This window comes from Ochlerotatus camptorhynchus, unplaced genomic scaffold, assembly GCF_037179485.1.
Source record: "Ochlerotatus camptorhynchus isolate MF236.1 unplaced genomic scaffold, CSIRO-AGI_Acam_v1.1 ptg000260l, whole genome shotgun sequence".
NCBI classification, from domain to species: Eukaryota; Metazoa; Arthropoda; class Insecta; order Diptera; family Culicidae; genus Ochlerotatus; species Ochlerotatus camptorhynchus.
In genome coordinates, this window is record NW_027040750.1 from 142501 (window position 1) to 169248 (window position 26748).

Below are 26748 nucleotides of genomic sequence, written 5' to 3' on the forward strand. Positions count from 1 at the left end.
CGGTGCTGGTGCGTTTTGCTGCAGTGCTTCGGTTCCGTGTTTTGACCGGGCAGCACCTACATTTCCCGCCGTGTAGATTTTAGCTGTTCCTTGAAATATTATAATTATACATATATACGTATACGTTTCAAGAATGTTTGCAAAAATATGCAATTGATATGAACCCTACATTATGTTATTCATTAAGACAAAAAAGTGTCAGATGAATTATATCAAATAATAATAAAATATGCAATTGATCCTCTGGAAAATCCGAACATGCATCCGGTCCTGCAACCTCAACATTTTAAAAACACTGTTCGGTCTTCACCTTGAAATACACCATATTTGTTTTATGTGTGCACACACATATATGTTTTTGCTATGTGCCATTACACATGACGTTCATTTGGGATACACATAGTTGGCATATTTAAAACACATGAAGTTCATGTGTTATTTTTAAAATTTATGTGTGGATCGTTTTATGAATGTTATGTGTGAAATCACATAAGTAAAATCTTTGCAGTTTTATCAGTGTAGTTGCTGCTCCGTGATAGACCAAATCCAGCAAAATTTGCTCAAAGAACCATTTGCAATCCATTCTCAGTGTGTAAATTCGGTAAATCAATACTTTCGAGGCCAATTTAATACTTCGAACTTGTCCGTAAGGAAAAGAATAATGGAATCCTTACAGTTTTCGTTTTAAGTGCAACTCCAGTGCAGCTCGCAGTGTTGATGAATTCGTTTGCAGGAAGGCATTTCTAGACAAATATTTCAAAAGGTCCTATCTGATATTGAAGCTGATTGAAGAAAAAATAATTTGAATTTTTGCAATTTTTTTTAAATGACATTTTTAATTACGACATAAAACGATTATCTTTTGTATTCTCAAATGCATATAGGAAACACGTAGAATTCGACTGAAGTGTTTTTTTTCTTCTTCGTTTTATTCATAATTTTCAGGTTTGATTCGTGATTTTGTTACATAGGACCTTTGGTTTTTTCAGTATCAGTTAAGACCTGTCAAATTGGTCTGATTACAAAGATTAATGTTACTTAGGACGTTGGTAATAATACGGTTTAGAGGTCAGATAATTACAACTACAAGATTATTTGTAATTGTTGATGGGCTTAAAACTACTATTCTGTCAATTTATTAAGTAAACAACGTTTATATTAAGATTTTGTCGATTTTTTTTCTGATGTTTGCAGGTAAAAAGTAAATAGGGGAAATGTTGGCTTCGGCAATACCTTAACCTATTATCGTCAGGGGGGTAAACAAAGTCCTAGAGCACTCAAATTTGGCCAATAGATGCTCTGAAACACAATGTATCCACATGCCAAAATTGAGCTCTCAATGACGTTGTTTACCCCCCTGACGATAATAGGTTAAGGTATTGCCGAAGCCAACATTTCCCCTATATGGAAAATTTCCATTTATTTTTAATATTCGGTATATTTTTATAAACAAACTGGTTTTTTTTTTGTTTCATTCTACATGATTTGTTTTACATTCGTTCAAGCTGTTCATCAATAATTTACATTCATTCATGTTATTCGATCAAATCTACATCGCTGTCCTCCAGTGGATCGAGATCCACATCAAAGTAGTCTACAGCGGTATTATTTGTTCTTCTTCTTCCTGTTTCTTTTGGAACTAAATATTTAAGGAATGTTGCAAAATAATCTATTTGCTTGATATATGGCATCAGCTTGCGTACATCGTCCAATTTAGCGCTTGGCAATTCAAGTCATTGGTCCGTAATTGGATCAAAATCCACGCATGTAATATTGCACAGAATTTTGAATCATGCCTTGGTGTACTCCTGGAATCGTAATAAATTCATCAACTCCATACCAGAAACAGAACGATTGATTACAGGCATCGTAAATGAAACTTTCTCATCTTCCACTTCGCAGTTAGATGTTTGATCCATAGGACTTTCTATAGACATATATATATATATATATAGCTAATAAATTATCACACTAAAGCTCCATGTTGATATTAGTATAGCATTTCCAAATAACAATTGTGAGTTTTATTCCACGTGAAACACGAGATGAAACAAAGGTCCTATTAGCATTTGTCAATTTTTTGGTTGAATGACAGATTGGACTGTAAACATGTTTAAGGTCCAATCAGAGAGCTGTGCGATATCATAAAAAAATTGAAATTGGACGTTTTTTCACATATTTTTTATAATTTTCTGAACATTCATAATTAAAATTTCTTGAACAATACTCTGAGAGGGTGAGCTCTGCAGTAAAGAGAATCATTAAACTCGATTTGTTTACAATGTTGTATAGGACCTTTTGAAATGCTTATCTAGATTTGCTTGGACGCTAAATCAGAATCAGAAGGTCAAAGCACGTGCATGAAAATGTCAGGTTCGATGGATGTCTATTGATATGCAATGAGACGTAAAGGATTTTTTTTTACTATCGGACCAAATAGAACACAGCCTTGCCGGCGCCGGTGGTGTAGTGGTAAGCGTGACTGCTTTATAACACCCCAATGGGTCTGGGTTCAATCCCAGCCGAGGCCGGTGGGATTTTTCTGAGGCATAAAAATTTCTGGTCACGTCTTCCTTCGGAAGGGAAGTAAAGCAACGCCCCATTTTCCGTAAACCCAAGATTCACTGACTCAGCGTAAACGTAAGCATAGAAAAGATTAGCAAATGAATAACCACCACACGCCAAACAGGTGGAAATGTTTTCATTCGGTTATGTAAACAAATAAACATTGAAGGGCAGCATAACGTTCATAGTGGCGCTACAAATGGGAACAAATAACAGGGCCATGCAGAGTAGCAAAATTAAATATCAATATAAACAAATGAAGACGCCAGAGTATATCGCTACGTTCAAACAGGGGACATGACTCATGAAAGAGACTAGAATATATGCTAATGAATTAATGAATGAACACTATGTACTAAGAATTAAGAGGCGGGTTCAAGTAACTTAAGAGAGGCGGTTTGGCCCGCTGAGAGCATGAGAGTACACATAGAGAGAGAGAGAGAGGAGTTGCATACAAGTTATGGCAAGAATTGTGGCTTGCTAGATACAGGTATGATTGAGAGGAAGGTTCTAGAAATAAAGAGAGTATAAGTAGTAAATGGTTAAGTACATGTGAGAAAAAGGAACCACTGTATCGTTGATTTTTATATGTACATACTGGAGAAAAATTATTGTGTAGAGTTTAAGTAACAAATTCATGTATAAAAGGTTTCGAATAATAAAGAATCGGGACAGTTGTTCTGATGAGTTGATTATCCGAGGTTTGCTAGGTGCGGACGAGCACAGTTCCAACCTCAGGATAACTGATTCATCAAAGAGCTTTTTCCATACAGTAGAAATGGAATTGGACTGTCTTTCATTTTACGGAGAAAGAAAGACCACGCGAGTTGTTGCTCTACGTTGGGCACTTCAACACGGGAGTGAAACATGGATGCGCAACGGAGTATGGGCGCTTCACCGGCCCATGTGTATTGTGAATGGGTGCGATATCCTACGCAGGTGTGGAAGCTGCCTTCCTGTACATTCGGTTGCCGTCAATGGATGGCAATCGATGTCCGTCGGTGATTGGCACTAGATTGCGGAACAGAGACCGACGTTAAATAAAAAGGTAAGAAGAAGAAATTGGGCCGAAGGGTTTTCGAGTTGTATGAAACTTCGCCCATAGGTAGAGTTCATGGAAACGAAAGTTTATTTGAAAAAAAAACAGGGTTGCTCATTTTTCTGGAAAACCTTAGTTAAAGTTTTCCAATTTTCTCGAACACCCCCAACTCAAAAAAAATCATAACTTTTGAACCAAGCATCGCACAGTCAAAGTTAATCAACAAAAAATACTTTAAATTTTGTCAACTATTCATAAAAAAAAAATTAATTGGAAATAAATTTTGCATGAAGGTTTTCACCATTAAAGAAAATCCAAAAGAAAATCGGTGGATATTATCGTCTGTATCTTGAATTTAATCAAAAAAATGTTTTCATGTTTGGAAATTTATAAGCTTTTTTCGGTGAAAATATCAATATGGTATCTTATACCGTGTTTGATATACACCCGAAAAACCAATGACCGGTCTAGCGCTCTTCTTAAAAAAAAAAATCAAATTGTTCTTTCTCCTCGCACACCGTCCGTACGTGTTAACAGTTTTAATACCTACCTACACATCTATATTTTATTACAATCAAGAACCTTGACTTAAGGTGTATTCAGATCTAAGCGTACATTAGCGGAGCGGAGCAAAATTTGCGTTGGAATGAGAGAGACAACTAGTACTTTTCTCCCTCTCGTACCTTCGCAAAATCTCTCTCCGCGCGTGAAACATCGCTCAGATCGGAATACACCTTTTTAGCGAATTTGTTTATTATCGGGGTTGGAACCAGTTCCAACCCAGTGCGAAACCGAACTTTTTGTCAGTGCGAACCTCAACCTGAGGTAGGTTTTAAAAACAAACGATCAAAGTGACGTTTGTCAGAAAGCAAGCAGAGCCGATCTTGATACCCGATCCAGGTTGGAACTGAATAATAAACAAATTCGCTATTACTAAAACTGAAATTCATCCGTATCATTCGTAGTTCTCTGTTGGTGATTGTTACCAGACATGAAAATAAGAATGCGCAAGATAATGACGCCGCTGTCAACGAATATATAATACTGTCGTTGCAGGCAAAATTATTCGACGCAACTGACAACCACAGCATGCTATTAAAGAAAATAATCTGACACCAAATGCTAATTTTTCTGTGAATTGGCAATATGACCTGGATGAAGTAACAAGTGTCTATGAACAGTTTTGTAAAAGTCAAATAATCTTTGCGGGGATTTACATATTGAATTATTTATATTTCTATCAGAGAGGCTGCACTAACTACTACCTATCTTATTTTTCATTATAGTCAACCGTTTTCTTGACACGAGAACTTTGGCGACTGTTGTCGCTTGTATGTCTACGTTTTTGGTATTATCAAAAGGAAAGCATACCGTATTGTCCAAGAAATCTGACTGATCGGAATATTTAATGGCATATATGCTTTGCTTGTCTCTGGGGTGATAAATTCGTGATATTTCTTAGTTCCAGGGATTGTTACTACATCTTCAAATCTTTCCTGAAGCACATTTTCTGCATATTTATAATCTTCGTTGGTTGCAAAAATGAATTCCCAATCTCTTTTGAACTGGGGCCACATTGTGCATCAAGAAACGAAACACATTTTGTACGAACGCTTGTATGAACAAGTTTTTCGTTTCGAGATGCGCAATGTGACCCCTGGTGTTGCGTTTCTTTAGACGATGCCCACTCGAAAAATTGTTTACCGTTGTTAAGTTCAGCACTCTTTCTTATACTAGCATCCCTAGCCATCCTTTTGATGTCATCGCCAATGCCATCACAAGGATCTTTTCCATGTGAAGTTGGAAAAAATGCCATTCTGCTCTGCTGTTAAAATACTTGTGTAGCCAGGTTTTAAAATTAAATTTGTCTTTTAAGTTTGAAAGTAATTTACATTGAAACGTGTAAACCATTATTATGTTATGTTTTTTTTTCATATCTCCTATTACAATGAAATTTAAAACTTTTAAAAAGCAACCTTCATTGTCGTAAATTACAAAAGGGTGAATAGTTATTTGTGTCCTTGAAAAATAATGACTTTGGATCGAATCGTAGATCAAACAAGAATAGTTCTCAGCGCAATCCATTTGACACATTAATTCTCTCCCTGCAACCAATGTTTCTTTTTGCATCCTTATAAACATAATTTGTTTTTTTTTTATAACTTTAAACAATAAATAAAACTTAATAATAATTTAATTAAGCTCTGTTTGACAACTTTATAGAAATTGTGTCTTTCAATCCAGGAAATGGTCGACTGATGTCATCTCTAAGATAAAAAATCCCCATTGCATGACTTTTGAATGTAATCAAACATATTGTTTTGAGTAACACAACACAAAGATTTCATCACTCCATGGTGGCCATCTATTTCGAAGAAATTAAAGCAATATGCTTAAACGTTGTAATACGCTATCTTATTCATGAGTGGTCCTGTGGAAGTATAAAATTTGTTTTAGTGTTAAAGGTCTTGGAAGAGATTAATTGAAAGTTTTGAGTAATTAAGAACATACGTAAATTTGGCTTCCTGTAGAATAAACAAGGTGAATACACTTGCGTCCGATTTTTAACACACTATTTGATGAATTTGATGATGAATTCCTATAACCAACAGTTACTGAATGATTCTTCAACGAGCTTTAGCAACTCTCTTTATTCAAATCAGGTATAATATCTTCAACACATATTTATCTATACCTAAAAACGGTTATTAGGCGACGATCACCCGAACGATTTGATTCATAATGTATCTGGTAGACATAATGAAACAAATTGTTCGGGTGATCGTCGCCTTATAACTTTTTTTTTTGTAAAAGTACGTTTATTTGTTGTTGATTGTTTCATTAAAATTATTTACATAGTTATTTAAACCTCGACTTCAAAATTAAATTTCAGTGCATCAATATCTGTCCTACCATTACAATTATCAATGAAGGTGATATAAATAAACAGAATCTTCAGTATCAGTGTTCTTCTATTCACTGGCAGTCTCTCCAGTAAGGGCCAGAGAAGATCATCGAGATGGAGAGAGCGTCGACTGCCAGTCACCACCAGCAGCTTTTGTTAAGTAGATCGTATACAGCCTGTACTCTAGGGCAGCCGAAAAACTTGTGTTGAATTGTTTCAACCATCACATTACAAAAAGTACATTGTTCTCCATCCGTTCGCCTCATTATATTCATCAGCCGCCGATGCGAGATTTTTTGGTTAAACCAAAAGTACAACACACTGCGCTGCAAAGGTAATAAACCAAGCACGGCTATATTCTTCCATATACGGGTCAAGTTGATTGTTTGGTTTGTTGTTTCCACTTTTGGTCTGTCAGTACGATCTATGAAGAATCGATGGATGAGATTGGCGGAAGGGTGTTGTTGGATTTGGAAGGGGAAATTTGGACGTTTTTAATGATTAGCTTTAAGCATGGAAGGTCTGAAATGAAATTTGCTTGGGGAGGATTTATCTGGGTTAGGTAGGAGCTATAGTAAGGAAGGGATTCAATCTCGTGTAAGTGGCGGTTTATCAACAGCGCCTTACACTTTATCGCTGGTAGATGCAGATTAAGCCCGCCGTTTTCTCTACTGCGTGCTAGCTGCTGCATCGGAATGGTCGCACACGCTCCACGGAAAAGGTAATTCCGCATTGTGGCTGTCAGTTTTGCCACGTGGACTGCTTTTGGGTGAAGATTTGCAGCTATATACCACATTTTTGATGATAAGAAGCTGTTAAGCAGCGTTATCTTTTGATGCAAAGCCAAGCTGCGCAGTGAGTTTAGCCACACTTGCCGGGCAAAGTTAGTCACGAGCTTGTCCCAGTTTAGTGTGACCATCAATCGCACCGAGTTGGCGAAGATCACTCCAAGAATTTTGATGGTATTTTTCTGTTCGAAGCCACGGTACCGCCAAAGGCCGTTGTTTTATTTTCATTCAAACGTGCTCCTGCTACTCGCTCAAATCGCCTGAACAAATCTTTCATCGCGTCGAGTTTGCCGACGCTGGTGACGATGGCACTGATATCATCTGCGTAAGCGACGATTAGATCTACTCCACACACTTGTTCTAACAGCCGCAGACGAGATGAAGAAGCTGCTGCTATACCGGAAAGTAAGTCAACAAGTTTCGTGTTGAAACTTAACGCTCGCATCGCATTGAACAAAAAAACTCTGGTCCACACGATCAAATGCATGGTCCAGATCCAATGAAATCAGTTTTCCCTTCTGTTTGTTCGCTTTCAGCTGTGCTATTCTATCTTTCACTGCTAACGTAGCCTGGAAGATATTGCGTCCAGTGTTAGAACTTTTTTGGTAGCCAGACAGCTCGGAGCACATTTTCGAGACGCTGTTTCAGGATACGAGAGAGAATTTTATAGTCCACATTGACCAGACTTATTGGGCTATATGAACGTGCGTTTTCCCCAGTATCGCGTTTCTTCACCAAAACAATCACCCCATCGACGAACTGAGTTGGGAAGTTTGACCTGATTGCATCATTCATTATCAAGTTTAGTTCACGGTGGATCACATCGAAAGTTCAAAGATAGAATTCTTTCGGCAAGCCATCGGGACCCGGTGACTTTTTCGATACACTTGTTCGAATGACGGAAAGAATTTCGACTGTTGTTATTTCGCTCATGCAGGCTGTGTTTACATCATCCTGCTCAGGGATGACTCTCTCACAACGAAAAGGACCGTCTTCTGCTTCTTCGTCCACATGACCGTATAGTTCGGTGAAGAATTGAACCACATGATCCTGTATTGCAGCAGAATCACCGATGATCTCATCTCTCTCATTTCGCAGTTGCTCGATGGTGGTTCTTCGGCGCCTTCGTTCCCCCAGCTGGTAGGTCGACAACGGCTCATCGACAACGGCTCATCGACAACGTGGGTTTCGTTGATTCGCACGAACATCTCGGAAAAGCGTCGTTGATGTGAGAGCATTTCGGCTTTTGTACGATTGATGATGGTGAGCATGGCCCGGTTGTGTTGGTAGCCATCGTACGCATGCCGTAGCAGCTCGTAGAGGCATTGCTGTTCCCGATTGAAATCGTCAAAAGCTATTTTAGATTTCCAACGGAAGAAGGATTGTATTTTGGGCTTTGCGCACGACACCACCATTCCATCCATGGCGGATAATTTCGGCGTTGACGAGTCCAATATTGCCACCGTATTTGGAACTCGTCGATATTTTCTGTGGTCAGGAGGTAGGGACGGAGGAACCAGAAACCACGACCATGTGCTCTCTCGGGAAGAGGATTCTAACGGTTACGGCTTTGTGATCCGAGAAACAGCACACATGGACTACTGTTGATCTCAGCTGTTCTCGGAGACCGGCGCTTACATAGAGCCGATCGAGCCTGGACGAGGAGTTGTGCGTGATGTAGGTGTATTCGTATAGATGGAGCTGCTTAACGGTGGCTTGTAGAGCAGGGCTCGAATTGTGCCCCGTCGCATCACATTGTCGAATCACACAATTGAAGTCACCACCGAAGACGATGTGGTCGGTGCGATGACGAAGGTAGTATGCGATGGTGTTATTGAAAAACCGTTCTCGTTCCGGTACAATAGACGGATCCCGACGGGGCATACAAATTGCACAGGGTAGTATTGTGCATACAACGTTGTAGCCGAGCATGGTAAGCTGTTCGTTTTCCACCTTCTGTAGGAACACGATGTCAAGCTCCATCGTGCGAACGAACGTGCAAAGGGCGGGCGTTTAGCTTGGTTTGGTTGGTGATTGTGTTGATTTTGATGGTTCCGATATTGCAGCTGACGTACTCCATCATTGTTGCATATCTTCAGCGGTAATTTGAACGTGTTCGTGTGTCTTCTCCGGAGTGTCGCATTTTCTCGCCTGGTAGTTGTCTACGCGAACGTCGGCTGCTGTTCGAGGCTTGCGATGCTTGTGAGCTGTCCGTTTCGTTGCCATCAGTCTTGCGATGGAATAGGGTAGTGCCGATCGCTATAGAAGCCGGTGAGAGTTGGATGACAGCTTGCATTGCAGAGGGTTTTGACGCATTTTGCGCCAAATCGAATCGAAGCTGGGTAACCAGCCACATTTTTGTAGGAGTTGTCATTTTTCCATAATATTTTTTTGAAAAAAATCGGCAGATTTTGTATCAGGTGCAGCAGGAGGCGGCATCGTGGTTTTCGGTTGTGTTGTTGCAGCTCACGTCTCACTTGCTCCAAGGAGATTTGGGGCCAGTCATGAAGTACCTGGTTGTCTGGTCATAAACGAACTGTGTGCTGTATTCAAACCCGATGATGGTTTTCGTTGATCTACCGGAGATTTGTTTGACGGTGGTTTGATTGGTGCAGAATTGTTTGCTTTCCCTTTCGTAACATTCGCGTACGATTGATCTGCTGCAAGCTTCTGCACCAGCAGTTTTTTGTTTTGTACGCATGGGATGCCAATGTGTTCAAATTCATGGCAGTGCAAACTCGGTTTGATTTTAATATAATTTAATTTTATTATAATATAGTTGGGTAGGTAGATATTTAAGCTGCTACGCGTACGGAAAGTGTGCGAGGAAAAATAATAATTTGATTTTTTTAAGAAGAGTGCTGACCGGTCATAAGTAATAATTTTCGGGCATATCTCAAAAACGGTGTAATTTATTCATTTATATATTTATTTATTGGCAATTTTTGGTTCAAACTTTTGAATTTTTAAAGTTGGTGGTGTCCGAGAAAATCGGAAAACTTTAACTAAGGTCTTCCGGAAAAATGGGCAACCCTGATTTTTTTTAATTTACTTTTGTTAATATATCCATGAACTCTACATATGGGTGAAGTTGCATAAAATCCTCGTTTGTAAAAAAAAGGACTTCCGTCAGGCCCCAGTAGATCAAACACATCAACCCACAAAATTGTCCTCAGATCCACGCAATCACACAATTTATGGCTGTCGTCAAGCCGAAGCTATGTTATTTTAGTTACCTATTTTAATCCATCTGTAATGCAGAAGTAGTTGAGTACACCATACTCACTGCCACGGCAACATGGTTCTAATACCACGGAATGTGAAACTCCACATTCCATTGACTCATATTAATCGTAATTGATCAATTAACTCGTTTAAAACTCTACTCGATTGGACTGACTAAGAACCCTCACATTCAATTTGCACGCATTTTTGCCGCGTGCTCGCACATTAGTCTGTGTTCCATTTGGTGAATTTTCACTTAAATTTGACACTTCGAAAATAAATTAAGATGTTCGAAAATCCCTCTGTTGTTGACCTTCCCAGAGATGCCAGATTTTTTTCAGAAGTCTGCGAAAAATGCCTGTGAATTTCAAAAATGTCTGTGAATTTCAGAAATGTCTGAGAATTTCAGAAATGTCTGTGAATTTCAGAACTGTCTATAATTGGGCTGCATAAAATTTGCAGAAGTTTTGTGTGTTACGGGGGTGGGGTGGGGGGTAGTAACGGGGGAGGGGTGTCCTGAGATAGATGCGAAATTTTAATTGTCAGTAAAAGTCCTGTTCGAGCAAAAATACCTGCTTTTAACGAATTGAACCTAATTGGAGTTTAGAATGTATCCATTTACGCCGTATACGTTAAAAGCAATTCATAAAAAAGATAAATTACGATTACGCGACAAATGAGGCTGTCTCCAAGTTGAGATTAGTTCACTCATATTCAGTGTTGGAAAAATATCAAAAAATCAAATCTCACCAATTCCCAAAATCACGCTTGATTTTCGTAGACAAAAATCAACAAACAAACATCTGCGGTTGATTTGCAAGCTGTGATATCGCAGCCCGGAATATCAAGCTAACAAAACTCACCAACTCACATCACTGTGGTGAGATTGAGTTTAATGATTTTTGCTTTACACTCGAATGCAACCGAAACTTCCATATCGGCTTGCAGCAGTCCCAGATCAGATTGCAGAGTAAAAAGAGATAGCAAACTACACTTTCTCTTTCTAAGAAAACGACGTGCAACGGAATAATTTTTGTGTCGAGTCAACTCTCAGCTTGATTTTTGCATGCTGTGAATAGTCTCGCAATATCAAAGGAGCTTGTAAAATCAATATCAAGCATGATATTTTGATCAAATATCACGCGTGATATTGAGAGTGTATGAGAGCGGAAAAATATTATTTGATTGATGATTTTGCCAACACTGCTCAAATTCTTGAAAACGTAGTTAACTCATAGATTGAGTAAAACTTTACGAAATTTTACAGGAATTTGTTTTCTAATATGAGCAACCTCTCGATGTACATATGATATTAGTACACGGAAAAAAGTTTTCATGTAGTTTCCATTGGGAATGCACATTATATTTTTCCATTAACAAAACCAATGATATCTATCTGAATTTCACATAACATTCATGTGATCACATGAGTTCGATACGATAAATCACTTAAATTTCATTTGAAATATAAGGGTCATGTGATTTTGTCTAGCAATTCCCAATTATGATATCACATGAAAGTTATGTGAAATTCTAATGAATATTTTCCATTGGATATGTGATTTATTCTTCTACAACTTCTAGAATGAGCAGATTTTTCGTCGATTTTTTCATATTCGAATAGATTTATGAGGCTCGGAAAGTTTTACTCAGTCTAAGTTATTAAAGTAGTTCAGGACGTAGATGCCTGTTTATTTTAACGGCTCCATGTAATTGTGTTGCTCAGGTCATCTTATTTCATTACAAATTTAGATAATAAAAAAAATCTATACATGTTCGTTACTGACAGCATTGTCATTGAAAATTGACATTGTTTTCCTTGACTGTGACTGTTAGCTCAAATGAGTGACCAAAGCTAAATTGTTATATGCACAAATGGTGCACTGTGAGCGGACTCTCCTTGAGAAAATTGGCCAAGGAAGAGGGTGTAAGCGTCGGAGCGGTACGAACTGCGATTAAAAAATATAGAGAACAGTGTACGTTTGAAGATGAGCCGAAGAGTGGCCGGAAATCCGGTCCTGTAAGTCCGGATATCGATAAAAAGATCAGGGATGCCTACAAACGAAAACCAGCGACTTCCGTTTGGGATGTTGCGAAAAAACTAGGGACCTCGTCGAGTAACGTCATGCGTGCCAAAGAAAAACTTGGGCTAAAAACATACCGGAAGCAGAAAAAACCCAAAAAGAACCCAAAACAGGCCGCGTCCGTGAAACCACGGGCCCGCAAACTCTACGATTCGTTATTGTGTCGAAATTCTGGGTGTATAAAGGGTTATACGGTCAAAATTTGGTCAATATCAACTTGACGTATTTCTTTCAATTTTGCATTTAAAAAACCTGAACACCCCTCATTTTGAAGGTGTGTGTGTGTAGAATGTTGCTCCTATTTTGATTTTGGAATTCACTCTTCAGTTGTCAAAATGCCGTCCAAGCAAGAAGAGCAGCGTATCAAAATTTTGCTCGCGCATCGCGAAAATCCGAGCTACTCGCACGCAAAGTTGGCAAAATCGCTAAAAGTTGCCAAATCAACCGTTACAAATGTAATTAAAGTGTTTGGGGAACGTTTGTCGACAGCCAGGAAGTCTGGATCGGGGGGAAATCGAAAACCGGAAGCCGCTGAGACGACAAAGAGAGTTGCCGGTAGTTTCAAGCGAAACCCTAACCTCTCTCTCCGAGATGCCGCAAATAAGCTGGGTGTATCGTCTACAACCGTGCATCGAGCCAAAAAACGAGCCGGACTATCGACTTACAAGAAGATAGTGACTCCAAATCGCGATGATAAACAAAATACGACGGCCAAAGCGCGATCCCGGAGGCTGTACACGACGATGCTGACGAAGTTTGACTGCGTGGTAATGGACGACGAAACCTACGTCAAAGCCGACTACAAGCAGCTTCCGGGACAGGAGTTTTATACGGCAAAAGGAAGGGGAAAGGTAGCAGATGTTTTCAAGCACATGAAACTGTCAAAGTTCGCAAAGAAATATCTGGTTTGGCAAGCCATCTGTACCTGTGGCTTGAAAAGCAGCATTTTCATAGCTTCCGGGACTGTCAACCAAGAAATTTACGTGAAAGAGTGTTTGAATAAACGTCTGCTGCCCTTCCTGAAGAAACACGGTTGTTCCGTACTGTTTTGGCCGGATTTGGCATCTTGCCATTACGGTAAAAAGGCCATGGAGTGGTACGCCGCCAACAACGTGCAGGTGGTTCCCAAGAACAAGAACCCTCCCAACACGCCAGAGCTCCGCCCAATTGAGAAATACTGGGTTATTGTCAAGCGGAACCAAAAAAACTGCTAAGGGCGAGCAGCAGTTCAAGGCAAACTGGCTTTCTGCGGCGAAGAAGGTGGACAAGGTGGCTGTACAAAATCTGATGGCAGGGGTCAAGTGTAAGGCCCGGCAATTCGGATTTGGAAAAGCGGAAGCCTAACTGAATATTTTTCCTGAATTTTATACTAATTGAACTTGAAAAAGAAATTTAATTTGATTTTTTAAATAAACGATTTCACCGATTTACACGCGTTTTCCCTTGACCAAATTTTGACCGTATCACCCTTTAATAATGGACGACGAAACGTACGTGAAACTAGATTACAAAACGCTTCCCGGACCACAATTCTATACTGTAAGCGAAGGACAGGAAATCCTCGAAACGGAGAAGGCAATTTTTACCGAAAAATTCGGTAAGAAGGTTATGGTTTGGCAGGCAATATGCGAGTGTGGTAAAACATCTAGTCCGTACATCACAACGGAGACGATGAACACTCAGAAATACGTTAAGGAATGTCTCCAGAAGCGATTGTTGCCGATGATCAGGCAGCACGAAGGTCAAGTAGTATTTTGGCCTGATTTGGCGTCATGTCATTACGCAAAGGACACTTTAGAATGGTACAAAAGTCAAAATGTATGTTTCGTGCCGAAAGACATGAATCCGCCGAACTGCCCGGAGACACGGCCAATCGAGACTTTTTGGGCTTTAACCAAAGCAAAGCTTCGAAAATTAATAAAACCAGCGGACAACATCCAAAATTCAAAAAAGATTGGCGAAAAGTGGTCAAAATGGTGGAAAGTACCACTGTGCTGAAGCTAATGGGTCATGTCCGAGGAAAAGTTAGGAGTCTTGGCTATGATTAAATATGTTGATTAAACGAGAGTAACATATCATTTGAAATACAAATACAAATATGATTTGCCAAATAAAATTATTAAAACTTAAAAAAACATGACTTTTTTGTTATTTTGAAAGTGTGCTTATACTTTCTAGAACAGTCTATAATTCGATTAAAGATGTAAAACAGTATAACCAAATTTTAAAATTTTCACTTGATTACAAAAGTCTGTAAATATCTGTGAAAAAAACTAAAAAGTCTGTAAATGTCTGTAACGAAAAAAAAATGCAGGAGAAAAAAAATAAAAGTCTGTAAATTCACAGACATGTCTGTAAATCTCTGGATCTTCCTATTTTCGAGAAGGTGCTCGAAAAAAAATAACAACAAAAATACATTAAAAAACAATGTAACAATAAGACGAAAATTAGTGTCTTAACAATGATTTATATTGTTACGTCTACAATAAATTTACCTTGATTTATGTTATACTAAACAGTAAGAAAATTTACAAGATTAAGTACAGGGCTGGTAGTGGGTATGCGATGTAATAGTAGTGACTTTAGTGACTAAAATCACGAAAATAGTGACCAAATAGTGATCTTTAAACCATTAAAAAGGTGACCAATAGTGACATTTATTGATCGTAAAGATATGGATCAGTTCCGGTATTTTTCATATTTTTTAACAATAAATCAAATTTTAGTTTGATTTAAGGATCACATAAATTTGTTATAAAAAAAAATAAGTATGAATTGAATAAGCAAGAGCACAGTCCAATTCTAACCTTCATTTCCTCACTCTGCAGATCACGAATTTGTTATTAGATTGCGAAATTGAGGCACAGAGAAAAATGTTCAAAGTACCGATTTTAGAATTTTTTTTACAATTTTAGGACATCAATTTTTGAAGATCTAGGATCATACATATCCTTCCGATACATTTAGCAACATGAAGAACTGCAGTCTAGAATTAAATGTATATAGATCTAAGTTAGCCATGAGTATATTAATAAAAGATCCTTCTCTTCTTTGTAGTCGCTATAACGAACTGGGTATTTTTCATTCCTCCCAAGAATAGAATCTTCTGTAACACCTCACATAACACATAGAAAAAGAATCATAACTCTGGGATCCAGACAACTTTTCTAGATCGCAGTTTAAGAAAAAATCTCATTATTATGGCACGAGGAAAATTTTCCCAAATAGAATGATCACGGACATAAAACAAAATTGAATGCGTCTAGGACTTAAAATCTCGATCGTGAAAAATTAGAGATTTAGGAATACATTTTAGGATTTTTTTTATTTTTTTCTAAGACCCGGACCTGGAATTTTTCTTAGTAAAGGGTGATACGGTCAAAATTTGGTCAAGGGAAAACGCGTGTAAATCGGTGAAATCGTTTATTTAAAAAATCAAATTAAATTTCTTTTTCAAGTTCAATTTGTATAAAATTCAGGAAAAATATTCAGTTAGGCTTCCGCTTTTCCAAATCCTAATTGCCGGGCCTTACGCTTGACCCCTGCCATCAGATTTTGTACAGCCACCTTGTCCACCTTCTTCGCCGCAGAAAGCCAGTTTGCCTTGAACTGCTGCTCGCCCTTAGCAGTTTTTTTGGTCTTCTTTAGGTTCCGCTTGACAATAGCCCAGTATTTCTCAATTGGGCGGAGCTCTGGCGTGTTGGGAGGGTTCTTGTCCTTGGGAACCACCTGCACGTTGTTGGCGGCGTACCACTCCATGGCCTTTTTACCGTAATGGCAAGATGCCAAATCCGGCCAAAACAGTACGGAACAACCGTGTTTCTTCAGGAAAGGCAGCAGACGTTTATTCAAACACTTTTTCACGTAAATTTCTTGGTTGACAGTCCCGGAAGCTATGAAAATGCTGCTTTTCAAGCCACAGGTACAGATGGCTTGCCAAACCAGATATTTCTTTGCGAACTTTGACAGTTTCATGTGCTTGAAAACATCTGCTACCTTTCCCCTTCGTTTTGCCGTATAAAACTCCTGTCCCGGAAGCTGTTTGTAGTCGGCTTTGACGAAGGTTTCGTCGTCCATTACCACGCAGTCAAACTTCGTCAGCATCGTCGTGTACAGCCTCCAGGATCGCGCTTTGGCCGTCGTATGTTGTTTATCATCGCGATTTGGAGTCACTACCTTCTTGTAAGTCGATAGTCCGGCTCGTTTTTTTTGGCTCGATGCACGGTTGTAGACGATACACCCAGCTTATTTGCGGCATCTCGGAGAGAGAGGTTAGGGTTTCGCTTGAAACTACCGGCAACTCTCTTTGTCGTCTCAGCGGCTTCCGGTTTTCGATTTCCCCCCGATCCAGACTTCCTGGCTGTCGACAAACGTTCCCCAAACACTTTAATTACATTTGTAACGGTTGATTTGGCAACTTTTAGCGATTTTGCCAACTTTGCGTGCGAGTAGCTCGGATTTTCGCGATGCGCGAGCAAAATTTTGATACGCTGCTCTTCTTGCTTGGACGGCATTTTGACAACTGAAGAGTGAATTCCAAAATCAAAATAGGAGCAACATTCTACACACACACACCTTCAAAATGAGGGGTGTTCAGGTTTTTTAAATGCAAAATTGAAAGAAATACGTCAAGTTGATATTGACCAAATTTTGACCGTATCACCCTTTATGGAAAAATACAATACAATTTAATGGACTTAAAAAGGAACTCAAGGATCTGTAACATGATTTTTTTTCTCGATGTTTGGACAAATACTAAAGCTACCGGGTGTCAAAGATTTTTCAAATGTCTGGATTTTGAACAAATGTCGAGAGCTTGAAAATTTTCCTAGACCATGTTTTGACATCATACATTGAACCAACGGTAAAGGTAATTCAGGTAACCTCTTCAAAATAGGAATTCAATAAGGTTCACGTGCCGCACATAAAATGCAATGACATGGTAATAAATTCCACTGGATTCACTGGACCAGTCCACATGTCATGCTGGTAAAGGTTAAGTGAAATTCAAGTAAGTTTTTCGTGATTTCATTTCATGGTATGAACAATTTCTTGTCGTATTCGTAATGGAAAAATGGCGATAAAAGAAAGTGTCCTTTCGTCGTTGTTGGAGGAGTTGGAATTACCAGGCTTCTTCATGTTTTCAAGCGTAAGTTTTATAATTTTTATAAATTAACACTCATTTATAAATTAAAAATTAAATTGCAGAATTCAGGAACTGATTGTTCGAGGTGCTAACAATCAACAATTGACGAACGAAATCATCAGTGCCAATTATTAAATAATGTAATGTGTTAACTAGTGTTTTTTCCTAGAATGCAATCATTTTATTACTCAATTAAATCGAAATATAGGACACTGAAGTCTTTTTTTACACGGTTTTTTTTACGGGGGTTTTTTTACACGGTTTTCCACGATTTTTCACGGTACGTTTTTAACGATTTCTCGACAACGATACAACCTATCGACTTGCTTCCAATCACATTATCCGTTTCAAGCTATAGGTAATCGAATGGCATACTTAAAAAAATCACAATTTTTGGTGTAAATAAAGAAATTTTTAAAATATGTCTATATGGACCATATCATGCTTTAATTACAAATGGCATCAAAATCCGATTTTTTAAAAACATTTAAGCATGCGAAAAATCAAAATCTCGTAGGTTTTTTTACACGGTACGTATCCCCCGTGTAAAAAAAAGACCTGAGTGTATCTATAGTCCATCACCAATTCACTTTATCATTACTACAAAATCCAGTCGCATTTACTTGCTAATTTCCGTAGCTTTTAAGTGATGCCAATTTGAAGATCATCGGAAAGTCCGATAAAATTTGCGAGAAAATCAATTTATTTCTATGTGAATCACTCAAATGTAATCTTTCCCCCAAAATACGTATTATTCACCTGAAAAGTGTCATGGAAAATATCTGCGTACCTTTTCAGGTGAATTTTGTGTTGCAGTGTAGGCTTGGACAACTTTCAAGATCTCAATGTAAAACAGCCAGAATATTGGGTCTAGAGTTTTTTTTAGAAATCTCTGAAAATTTATCGTTTATGATAATTTCAAGATAGAAAAAAAACAAAATATTAGATTCCGTCAACAGTTAACGTTTCCATATGTTCGCAACTCTTCTTATCAGACTTTACTCTGAGTTGTTAAATTCAAATTTTTACTCTCAATATTGGTCGTAAAAAAGTGACTTTAGTGCCTAAATTTTAAGGAATAGTGACTTTAGTGACTTTTTGATGAAAAAAGTGACTTTTTAGTGACTGACTTGAAAATAGTGACCAAGTCACTAAAAAGTGACCTGCTACCAGCCCTGTAAGTATCTTAACAATGAAATTTTCGAGATTTCTCCATATAATTTTTTTCAATAACATTATATATTATAGTTATTTTACTGTTGGTTGGCGAATTTATTGATTAAAAAAATAACAGTGTACTTGAGAGTGTATGTGTTGGCTTGACAGATCTACTTTATCGACTTTAAAAAGAAATCGAAAAAATAAAACAGCGCCCCGGGAAGGGAAAGGGGTGGTATGTCTGTTACGGGTGAGTCCTTTTTTACTGGTTATGGATTGAGATTCGATCCGGAACTTGTGAGAAATGCAGACCAACTCCCCTGCACTCGATCTCTCTAGGTGGTTGAGCGTCGTTGATAAGTTAATGCATTCGACTGAAGGGAATCGCCCATGAAAAATGCTACCACCTGAGAGTTCCTTCCTGACATCTTCAAGTGGTGGATTATTTTATTATTATTGTATGCTTATTTACTGCACGGAAAAGGTCTGCATTAAGCGGGATTTAGATGAGGCAGGTGAGTTGAATTCAACTCAAATCGATCTGGTCGTGTCATCCCATGAAATCGTAACAATGATTCATGATTTCGTCTTGAAAATTCATGATTTCATAATGCAGTGGAATCAAGACCGCTACAAGCGTTACACGTACTTGGCAAACCGTGTTCATAAACCACACTACATAGGTATCTATTATACGCCTTTTGTCTTCTATCTTATACAAGTACGCATAGTCTCGTGGTCAAAGTATGGGTTTAATGATCTCAAGGTTCTTGGTCCAAATCCAGTCTGATGCTTTATTTTATTATTTTTACATTTTTTGGTTAAAAGTTAAACCCATGATTTTAGCTCATGATTTCAACTCGGATGATTAATGATTTTGGAAATGTTAGCTGCGTTACGGAAAAGTTGCTCATGATATCATGAATATTATTCATGGTGTATTTTCATAACATGCAAACACGCTTTGTGCATGAAATCATGAGTCATTTTTCTCATTTCGGAGATCGGATTTTTTCCCGTGTGGTACAATAGCAGTTTTATTTGAAAATTTTCCATCTGTCAAATTTAAGTGAAAATTCACCGAATGGAACATAGCCTTAGTATCATTTCTGATAAGGGGGGTGACCCCAGCGTAGTGGTTAACATCCATACCTCTCACGCCAAAGTCACGAGTTCAAATCTCACCCCGGACAAGTCACGAATGACCCAAGAGTGTTAAAATGACTATAAAAAAAAAAAAAAAAAATTTTGATCACACTATCATTGGAAATTTTGTGAAATTTGTTTCGGTAAACTCCGAACCGTAAATACTAGGTCATCTACCTGTCAAACTCTTAAGGTCCACCCACATTAGATCCGTTTGCGTTGCGTTGACGTAAATTTGGCAGTTAGACAATAGATTTAGCTGTCATTTTGCCGCAACGAGTCCGATCCGGATCTAATGTGCGTGGGTCTTTAGATTTTTCTTGCATTGCAACGTTTAGTGAAACGATCTACACGGTAAGAAAAAAATACCCAACGGCAAGTTCACTTTTACCTACTTTTGACTAGTTTGTCTCCTTTTCTCCTTCTAATGTTGTCAAAAACGGAGGAGCAAAACCACCCAACAGGGGTGATAAAGTGTGAGAACCCAACGTTGAGTATAATCATATTTACCTACTTTTGGGTAGAAAGCTAGTGGAAAATTCCATACGAATTGTACACAAGTAAATGAAAACTACTTTGGCCTGCTTCACCTACTTTTGGGTTCATGCACTATAGTGCTGAGATGAGTGAAAAGAACGAGGGACACGCAATAACTTTTAACTCCTACGCAAGCCTTTTTTAAGTACAATAATTACAGTTAACTACATGATTAATTACTTTAATTACGAGCGTCGGAAATTTTTTGATTTAATTACTTTTAAGTACGAATTTCAGTTTTAATTACAAGTCGCATAAATTAAGTACATTAACTCCATTAATGTACAACGAGAAATGTACTTAAATTTCCCCCAGCGTACCGTTAGACCCTTTCGTTATTGTCCCGTGAAACAAAAATTTCACAGGCCCTTTTGCTACGTTAAGGATAATTTCAGTTGGTGATTGGTGCCAATTCACATACAACGATCGGTTCGTGATTGGAAATGAAGTCGGATTTCAATACTGCCGAGGTGTTGGCAGGGCAATGAACTATATCCTGGATCACGCCCCTGTATAAGCACCGGAGAATGCGACAATGAAAGGAATGTTTGTTTGTGCTACCTGGTTCAATGAACGAAAACAGAATTACAATAGAAAATTATGTTAACCTTTGCGTGCCTAACGTCTAAATTTGCATAGATTTCCAAATTCAATTAGCTCTAAAAACATAATTTCTCAATATTTTGCTTTACAACAAATTGCATTTTGTCGGGAATCTATTGAAGTTTCTGAATACATCTGAAAATATTTTGATCAATACATGGTTCCGGAGTTATTTCGGTTCCCGTTGGGGTCACTTTTGGTCGGCATTCGGCTTTATTGTTCTGTAATAAGTATACACACGATGAACATCATGTTTTTTCTCTCAAACGATGTAATTGGACCAGTGGCAGCTATTCCAACGGTTCACAATCATATTGGGCATCCCGGAAATGTTCCGGTGCCCCGGGGAAGTGGCCAATTTTCAACAAGAACAAAACCCATCGTTCAGCGGCGCCGGTGGTGTAGTGGTAAGCGTGATTACCTCTCACCCCAGCAGGCCTGGGTTCAATCCCAGTCGGCGCCGCCGGGATGTTCTGAGGCATAACATCTGTAATCACGCCTTCCTTCGGATGGGAAGTAAAGCCGTTGGTCCCCGGTTCATGAGTTGATGGGTCGATAGGTAGGGTCCAGGTGTGGGAGCTGCCTTCCTGGCGTCGGTAGCATTGTCGGTAGCACGGAAAACAAGATCGACGGAAAACAAATCCAAGGAAAAAAAAAAAAAAAACCCATCGTGCGACATATCGAATTTCATGATTTTACAAATCTTGGCGAGTAATGGTCTTATTGAGAGTCCATGGTCACACTAGCCCTCCCAGACATGTTCCAGTGCCCCAGAGAAGTGGCCAATTCTCAACAAAAACCAAAAACCCATCGGACGACACATCAAAATTCATGGTTTTCCAAATTTTGGCTGGTAATGGCCTTAATGAGACTCCACGGTCACACTAGCCCTCTCGGGCATGTTGCTGTGTCCCCGGGCAAGTGACCAATTCTCCACAAGAACCAAAACACGTCATGCGACATATCAAACTTTATGATTCTGCTGAACTAGGCCAGTAATGGTCTTTTTGAGAGCCCACGATCCCATTGGCCCTTCCTGGCATGTTTCGGTGTTCCCGGGTATATTTTCAATTATCGACAAGAACCAACATCCTTCGTGCCACATATCAAACTTCATGATTCTGCACGGCTAATAATGGTCTTAAACAGTCCACAGTCCCATTAAATTATCCCCCTCCCCCCCGGGTAAATATCCAACTCCCAATAAGAACCAGAACCCCTCGTGTGACATATCAAACTTCATTATTTTACGAAACTCCGTCCGTAATGACCATATTAAGAGTTCAAATCCCAGACACGATCCGATATTCCCAGGAATGCTGTTACACCTAAAGTAAATTATCGAATTAAGACAGTATTTCATTTCATCCCTATGCTGATTCAATAGAATTAAGAAGTTGTACTAGACATGTTTTAATTCTTATGATTTTAACTGTTTTTCTTATTCAACAGTGTACGCAAGCCCAACAGTTATTACAAAAATAGTACCCCTTTTCTTCCGATTTATGTTTCTTACATGTGGCTTTAAGACATACATGACACAATGATTTTACCTTTTCATCATTGGTACGAGAACAAATCGAACACCTCTTTAGTCCAGAACCACATTTATAGTCTTGAAGCAAAGATTTTGGTTGATGTAGGTTGTTGCAAGAATGGCACAAGTTACTAATGGATATTTTTGGTTGCTATTGAAAATTTAGTCGATTGCTGAATTTGCGTATGGGCGCAAATTAGGGACACTTAGGCCGACATTACCTGCATTTCCCCTATCATTTGTCAATCCTTTTCTTTCTATTCGTTCTTTGACGTGTTCAAGTGCCAACTCCTTTGCCAGCCAGTCTAAAAATTTCCGCTTTCGGCTCTTGTTATTCGGTAGGTAATGCGGATATGCTATTGTAAATAGGAAATACGCATTATTGGAGCACATATCCGTAAGGTTCATGAAAACAGCAAACGACCATCTGTTCGTTCGCCATTTGCAAGTGTATCCCGCGGTCGCTTTATCTAGTGTATCCACTCCTCCTTTCAATCTGTTGTACAACTGTACTATTTTCGGTTTGATTAAATTTTTCTTCAATTGGTCCTAAATTTAAAAAAAAATACAGTAAAATCACAATGTACATATTTAGTTTTATGATTGATATTTTTTTTCCTTGGATTTGTTTTCCTTCGGGCTTGTTTTCCGTGCTGAGCACCAATGCTACCGACGTCAGGTTCCTGATCAAGCGGGAACGGTAACAAAGGCGCAGAAGGCGGTAGTTCTTTCGCTGACCATTTCGCAGGATAAGAAGTTTTTTTTTAAGCCGATAAGGGGATGTTCATAAACTACATATACATTTTTTTGGATTATTGTCCCCCTCCCCCTGCGTAGACAATTGTCTATACAAAATTTTTAAAATTTGTATGGTCCGTGCATAATTGTCAACCCCCCCCCCCCCCCCTAAGAGAAAGAGCTGAATGGACACTGGAGCTGGTGAATACTTTGGACATTCACACGCTGCGCTACTTCCGAGAAAAATCGCAGCTAGTATGCAATTGTCTTCAAAGCATGGATAACTTGAGTGTGTCAAGCTGATCGGTAACGATCATTTCGTGTCCTGTGCACATGGGACACATCGTTTTGCTTGAGGAATTTCTTGAATTTAAGGAAATGTAAAATTTGAAGACTTGTCGTCACAACTAAGTGATTCCCATTTCATTTGTATGGCAATCACGGCCCTCATTATGAGTATCACTTCCTTTTCACTGTATATTCACCCATATTCTTGTTTTCGTTCGAAACGTATTTTCCATGCAAAAAACATTTTTTTTTGTATGGAAAATACGGTTTGAACGAAAACAAGAATAGGGGTGATTGTCGTTAGAGTTGTAAACCGATATAAACCACTCGTGACAATCGATTTTATTCTAGTTCTGCATTAAAGCGCATTATTCAACGAATACAGTGCACTAGATACGACATTATGTTGAACGTACAAAACGAAAGTGAAATCGATTGTCGCGAGTGGATTATTTCAGTTTCCAACTCTAGCATGGTGCTCTAAGAAATTTAGTATAAGTATTCGCAGAATTGGTCATGTTTGTAGTCTAGTTAAACATTAATATGCGTATTTCAGGGTGTAAGAAGAGTTTTTGAATAAATTGATTCAATCGAGTATGTGTTAAGGGTTTTCTTCAATTTTTTTTAAATAGTTCAAGAATAAGGATTTGGGTACGTTTTTAATTACATTTGTGTAGCTTTAATTACATTGATTACAGAAAATTAATTTTTAATTACATTAATTACGTAATCAAATTGAAGTACTTGTTTTAATTACAGTAATTACACTGACACTGCTTTGATTACGCGAAATTAAATTTAATTACATGAAATACTTAATTTTCATGTTTAATTACTTAATTACATAGTTGAACACCTTGTACTTTAAATCCAACGCAGTCAAAAAGGCTATTGCGTGCCCCTCGGAAAAGAACTTACTTTTGGGTACTATAACTACATAAATTTGGGTAAAATCCACCCAGATCTGTCAAAACTGAACCTACCCAAAAATGGGTAAACTATGTTGGAAGTGACAAGTTGACAAATTAACAACGTCGATCAGATTCTTGTCGATGTTGTTCATTTGTCAACTTGTAACTCTGATGAACACAGTTTACCCATTTTTGGGTAGGTTAAGTTTTGACAGATCTGGGTGGATTCTACCCAAATTTGGGTAGTTTTGAAATAGCGTGTATATTAGACCCTCTCTAGCTTATACCAACAATCAATACGAAACTAACGATTTTAAATTGTCTCACTACTTGACTAGCCTATTGGTCCCAAGCAAATCGATTACGTACTCCATTCTAGTCAATATTCTAGTACTACACAATGTTTTTTTTTGATTCGCTATGAAATTTTGACAGGTAAAATGAGGGGTTCGTGGATTTTCCTATCTTTCGAGGGGTGAATCGATTAGCTTGGGACCACAGAACAGAAGGAGAAGTGCAAACAAATCGGTGAATCAAAAGGTGCTTCGTTTGCTGCTCAACAAGCGATGTATTGTGGTAGCGTTCCACACGGGCTTTCTATGTGCACTCACACAATCATAGGATGCTTCCTTTCTTAACTGCAGGCCGAAGATGCCTTCTACCGCTAGATGCGCTAGTGTTTGCAAAAAACAAGTGGAGCCACTTTCCGATCCGAAGTTCCACTCCTGTGTTGGGACCGAAGATAGTACTAGAGCTGAGCCAAAAAGTTGAGCACGTTTCTTCGGGACCTACTGGTCTTAGAGTTACCTCTATGCTTATACCAACAATCAATACGAGACTAACGATTTCAAATTGGCTCACTACTTGAGTAGCCTATTGGTCCCAAGCAAATCGTTTAACGTACCCTATTCTAGTAAAAATTCTAGTACTACACAATGTTTGTTTTGATTCGCTATGAAAGTTTGACAGATAAAATGAGGGGTTATTGGATTTTCCTATGTTTCGAGGGGTGAATCGTTTAGCTTGGGACCGAAGATAGTACCAGAGCTGAGCCAAAAAGTTGAGCACATTTCTTCGGGACCTTCTAGTCTTAGAGTTACCTCTATGCTTATACTGTAGAGATTGATGAATCTACGCGAAACTGCACTAGTGCATGCGACACCTAGGTTTGAAATCCAAAACCACAAAAGTGATGATGTACTAAAAAATATTCCATACGATTTGACAGGTAGCAAAACGTCATTATCATTTTCTCATCATTTCCATTTGCTGGTCGACCGTAACGTAAATTCATCAATCATCAGCGTACAAAACTCATCATCATCAGCGCATAATGAGCATCCTGCCTTAAATTTCTAATTGAGTTCTTTAAGGTATTAAGGTAGTTGCATTTTCGTAATCTGCATTTCAAATGGAACCGATATATAAAATTTCATCAATTTTGGAGCACTGTAACTATTTTAAGGCTGTCTTCTTCTTATTCTTCTTCTTCTTCTTTCATTAATTTAACGTCGGTCTCTGTTCGAATGTGCAGGAAAGCAGCTTCCACACCTGCGTAGGATATCGCACCCATTCAACACGCACATGGGCCGGGACCAACGGCTTTACTTCCCTTCCGAAGGAAGACGTGACCAGAGATTTTTATGCCTCAGAAAAATCCCACCGACCTCGGCTGGGATTGAACCCAGACCCATTGGGGTGAGAAAGCAGTCACGCTTACCACTACACCACCAGCGCCGGCAAGGCTGTTTTCCATTTGGTGAATTTTCACTTAAATTTGACAGATGGAGCATTTTCAATAAACCTGTTACACGAAAAGAAAAATCCATATCGAATGTATTAAGCAAACCACATTGATTTTTTCCATTGCAATCTTCATATGAAGCTTAACCTCAATTCATATGTCATGTATAAACCTTGTCAAATCAATTTCATAACATAGACATATACATTTCAAGTGCAATCGAACATACTCTCTATCAGGCGTCAAATAGATGTCATTGAATTGATACATGAATATTATATTGAAGAGAATAACAATTTTATAATTGGGATACAGGGGGTCTGGGGTGTCCGGA

General features: G+C 38.5%; 1 protein-coding gene and 1 pseudogene across 1 annotated transcript in view; one reads left to right on the forward strand and one right to left on the reverse strand.

The window, feature by feature from the left end:
- St4 (Sulfotransferase 4) overlaps positions 1–26748 on the reverse strand; it is a 156918-nt gene that overhangs the window by 17343 nt on the left and 112827 nt on the right. The gene's annotated exons all lie outside the window — the stretch shown is intronic.
- The window catches only part of LOC135705172 (probable pre-mRNA-splicing factor ATP-dependent RNA helicase mog-4), a 28659-nt pseudogene continuing 15993 nt past the window's right edge, over positions 14083–26748 (forward strand).